This window comes from Peromyscus maniculatus, chromosome 10 (genome assembly GCF_049852395.1).
Source record: "Peromyscus maniculatus bairdii isolate BWxNUB_F1_BW_parent chromosome 10, HU_Pman_BW_mat_3.1, whole genome shotgun sequence".
Classification (NCBI taxonomy): Eukaryota; Metazoa; Chordata; class Mammalia; order Rodentia; family Cricetidae; genus Peromyscus; species Peromyscus maniculatus.
Genome location: NC_134861.1, coordinates 36,164,693 through 36,169,940, shown reverse-complemented (window position 1 = coordinate 36,169,940; position 5,248 = coordinate 36,164,693). Strand labels below are relative to the sequence as shown.

General features: G+C 39.3%; 1 pseudogene; it reads left to right on the top strand.

The window, feature by feature from the left end:
- The first annotated feature begins 1,983 nt into the window (after window positions 1-1,983).
- LOC102919165 (heterogeneous nuclear ribonucleoprotein F-like) lies at window positions 1,984-3,388 on the top strand (annotated as a pseudogene).
- Window positions 3,389-5,248: the final 1,860 nt, after the last annotated feature.

The window sequence follows — 5,248 nt, the reverse complement described above, 5'->3', positions numbered from 1 at the left end:
CAATAATTTATACTTTTTATAATTCCTTGAAATGTTAAACAATGTAATAAAACTACATTAGGAAATAATTCATTTATCTAATATCAATTATCATCACCATCATTATTAAACCAGTATGAAAATAACAGGATAGTTTATACATTGCTGTACCTACTAATTATTTACTGAATCTAGATTGATATAAAAATAAAATTCTAAACACTAAAAACCATTCACTTGAATTTTTCCAATTTACATTTCTTCCACCACACTATGACAGGAAGTTACAGCCATTATTGAAAATTATTCTTAAAATGTCAGGGACACATTTTAATATACATTAACAGAGTGACTTTCTAGCATTCCACAGAAAATAAACTAATTGAAAGGAAGGAAGGAACATGAAAAGAAACACTTCCTTCAAACACGACATGAAAAGAGAACCATTCTTCAAATATTTATGTGACTCTGGCTCCAGAGCTTTCCACATTTTCATCTCAATTTGGTAGCCTCAAGAAGACAGGGGAGGGCACCTTCTGCTCTGCTGAGAGATGGAGAGCAGAGTAGATGTCATCTTGCAGGTTTTCTCTGCTCCCTTCTCCAAATGTTAGATCATGAGTGGATGGGAAGTAAAGTGTTTATGAGCTTAGAAAGATTTAAAAACTACACTTGGAGAAGAGAATGGGAGACTTGCGTGTCATGATAATCCCGGCATATTATTTCAAATGACACACACTGCTTATGTCCAGGTGATACAGCAGGAGCTGTTGTTAGATTCAAGAGTCAGGAGGGCTCCCTGGAGCTCCCCACAGGAGCAGGGGCTCAGTCTCCGCCCCCCACCCCCAAGCTGACATCATTGGAGTGACTAGCTCCATGTGTTTGTATTCTCATGTGACAGTCCTAGCAGACAGGGATGAGAGACCCAGGCAAGCAATAGCTGGCTGTTCCTTGAGTTAGTCAGGAGTGTAAAGGGCAGATTCGAGTGACATAGATGTGACCATGAGGTCACAGGCAGGTAGGCTCTGGGATTCAGAGCTGATACATATTCTCCTTTCTACTCTGACTTCTCCTGAAGGGCCTCCAAATGGTTCGAGGAAGACTTGGCTGAAGGATTTTGTCATTTGAACAGTGGTATCTTTGACACAGGAGATGGAAAAAGACCAGAACAGGGCCCCAAAGAGATAGCAAACTGCTGAGGACATTAGTGAAGTCAGACAAGTAGATAAAATGTGGAAAATTTCCCCGACATTATCCAAGATAACACACCTCAAATAGCAAAGCTTGAGATTCAGGAAGAAGAAAAGAAGAAAAGAAAAGCTGAACCAACTCAAGGGACTCACAGATACTGAAGACAACTGCCATCCTTAAATCCTAATAGCATCTAGAAGAAAGGGGGAGTCAATATTCTACCCAAAGGAGTTGTGTAATAAGATATATTTTAAAGAAACTCAGATCCTGCCACCTGTCCTATCCTTTGGTTGAAGTGGTCTAAAAGCTTACCGTGCTCCCATGATACTTCCATTTTATTTTTCTGAATTATATTTTATATACAATAAGCTGTGAAGATCCTCATGGTAAAATTCAGGAATCTTTGGCAAATTAATTTACACAAAATTTCCTACCATGTTTCAAGTTATTCCCATCAGTCTAGGTTACACCCCCATAATCTTTCTCATAACAAACACAGCTCTAACTTCTGTTAGTTCTTGTAAACATACACATGCTTTATTTCTGCTTTGGAAAAGGCTTCTTTAGCTCAATATATTCTGACTACTATCATGTTAATGTTTCTATAAAAAATACATGTGGGATCCTTCCGGCTTCGTTGGGGGAGGAGGACTGCATCTTTTCTTCCTGAAGGTTGAAAACAAAAAGAAGATGCACCTGGACTTTCATTGGAGCTCTATGCAGTTTTAAAGTGTCGGGTGTAGTTCGTAAACTGTGTTGCTTATTGAAAGTAGAAGTCAATTCTGCCTCTGTGGAAAACTTGTACCTTCCATAAATGTTTCCTACAAAAGGCACCTGTGATGATTCTTTAAGCTACAAAAAATTGTCCAAGCTTGTGTGACATCAGCCCTGTCAAGTGTCCATGATGCTGGGCCCTGATGTAGGTGAAGGGTATGTGGTCAAAATCCGTTGCCTACCCTGGTCCTGCTTAATTGAGGACGTACAAAACTTCCTCTCCAACTGCACAATTCATGACGGGGTCCCAGGTGTTCATTTCATTTATACTAGAGAAGGCAGGCAGAGTGGTGAGGCTTTTGTTGAACTTGAGGCAGAAGATGATGTAAAATTGGCTCTGAAAAAAAGACAGGGAAAGCATGTGACACCGATATATTGAGGTGTTCAAGTCACACAAAACCGAAACGGATTGGGTGTTGAAACACAGTGGTCCAAACAGCGTCAACAGTGTCAATGATGAGCTTTGTGAGGCTTCGGGGACTCCTGTTTGGATGCACAAAGGAAAAAAAACTGTTCAGTTCTTCTCAGGGTTGGAAATTGTGCCAAAAGGGATCACATTACCTGTGGACCTGGAGGTCAAGATTACAGGGGAGGACTTTGTTCAGTTTGCCTCACAAGAGTTAGCTGAAAAAGCTCTGGGAGGCATAAGGAGAGAACAGGACAGAAGTATATCGAAGTGTTCAAGAGCAGCCAGGAGGAAGTTATGTCATACTCAGATCCACCTCTGAAGTTTATGTCTGTGCAGAGGCCTGGGCACTATGATTGGCCTGGCACAGCCTGGAGGTACATTGGCATTGTGAAACAGGCAGGCTTGGATAGGAGGAGGTCTGGTACCTATAGTGCAGGCTATGTGGGCTATGAAAAATATAGTGGCCTCAGGGATGGCTATGGCTTCACCACTGACCTGTTTGGGAGAGACCTCAGCTACTGTCTCTCAGGAATGTATGACCACAGATACGGAGACAGCGAGTTCACAGTGCAGAGCACCACTGGCCAATGCGTCCACATGAGAGGGCTGCCCTACAAAGCAATGAGAACAACATTTACAACTTCTTCTCTCCACTCAACCCCGTGAGAGTTCATATTGAGATTGGTCCTGATGGAAAAGTGACGGGGGAAGCTGATGTTGAGTTTGCCACCCATAAAGAAGCAGTGGCAGCTATGTCAATGAACAGGGCCAACATGCAGCACAGATATATAGAAATCTTCCTGGATTCAACAACAGGGCTAGCAACAGGGCTTACAGCAGCCAACTGATGCAGGGCATGGGAGTGTCAGCTGCCCAGGTGACTTACAGTGGCCTGGAAAGCCAGTCAGTGAGGGGCTGTTATGGGGCCGGCTACAGTGGTCATAAATGCATGGGTGGATATGACTAGTATTGTAGGAGCATTTGAGTTATTTCAATCAAAATTTCACAGGCAGCCAATATGCAGTCAAGAGCAGTTTATAACTCAGAGAAAGCTGGAGGACCCACATTGCACCATGAGCTTGTGAAATCTGTATTAAAAAATTACCTCTTCAGTGTTTCTCAGGTAAACTTTTCTTCTAGCATGTAATATTGAGTAAACTAAAACTATTTTCTTCTGCTTTTCTCAATTAACATTTTTGGTAGTATACTTAAGGAGTGATGTTATCTGAGTTAAGTAGTTTTAAGTATGTTGAGTGGATCTTAAAGCATACCACAGTGAACACACTGGGGATGTGTACTTTTCTGGAGAACTCAAAGGTGCTAGATCCCTGATGCAAAGAGAAGCATTTCTCATGTTCGTTCTAGTTTGTATTTTCATTTAAATCTTTAGGTTAAGTTTAAGCTTTTTAAAAGTTAGTTTTGAGAATTGACACACAATACTAATACTGTAGGAGTTGGTGAGACCTTGACTTAAAGCTTTTTTTGTACTGTGATTTCCTTTTGGTTGTATTTTGCTAAGTGAAACTTGTTAAAATTTTGTTAACTAAATTTTTTTCTTAAAATAAGACTTTTTCACAATGAAAACATAAAAAATACATGTGGTATGTAGCATGAATCTTAAAGAATCTTATTAATAAAAACAAACCCAAGGCCAGTTATTGGGGTGAATGCTGGAAGAACAGAGAAGCAGAATAAGGCACAAACAACTCACTTGCAAATTCCTCAGCTGATCCTATTTCCTCAGACTGGAAGCCTCTGAGTCCTCATCCAAATGGATCTCAGCTGAACTGCTGTTAAAAGCCTAAAAGCTTAACCAAGCTCTAGTTCCTGATCCTCATGCCTTAAAAAAACTTTCTGCTTTCTGCGATCACTTCCTGGGATTAAAGGCATGAGTCATCGTGCCCGGCTGTTTCCAATGTGGCTTTGAACTCACAGAGATTGGGATGGATCTCTGCCTTCAGAATGTAGGATTAAAGGTGTGTGTGCCACCATTTTCTGGCCTCTGTATTTAGTGGCTGTTCTATTCTCTGACCCCTGATAAGTTTATTAGGATACACAATATTTTGGGGAATACAATAATACCACAGTGGTATTTAAAGGACTGGAGAACAGAAAAACATTAGTCTTTAGTAAGCAGAAGACAATGGAGAAATGCTTTTATAAATTCTGAAAGAAAAATATTTTTGAACTGGGGTTTTATACCCAGCCCTAATATCAAGTGTGACTATCTCCTAAGGTAAAAGTAGACAAAAGACATTTTTGTATAAGTGAGAACAAAGATCTGAAAAATACTACAATGTGCAAACCAAAACCAGGCTGTGAAAGGTTTAATGGTACAGTGTCTATAAGAACAAAAACATACAGTGTAAACAGGAGACACTGATAATTCTAGGAAAATTGTCAAAGGGAGATGAGTAAGAAATTAATCATAAAAGCAAAGAGGAATACATCAGAAAGTTTTAAGTTGCATAATGCTTTGTACTGTAAGTGAACTTAAAGACAGTCATAGTTTACGGAGAAACTTGGGGTACATTAGTGAAAATATATAGATAATTTTAAGAATGAGTGAACCAATGAGCCCATAAAATATTGCACTGGGAAACAAATTAGAGATAGATAACAAAATTGGTCAACAGCTAACATATGTACATGGTTGTGGCAAGCTGGTCAATTATGTAATGATACCAAGTATTGTATAATATATTTTATAATATAAATGCAATGTCTTAAATATATTTTTAAAATAGGTAAAGGATCGAAAGTGAGCTTGTGGTGGATTCAAAGGAAGATGACTTAAAAATCAAACTCTCATTTTCTATACTGAAAACATACTACAGAATGCTTAAAATTGTAAAATACAATAGTTATATACATACCTAGGAAAAGCTGGAAGCATGT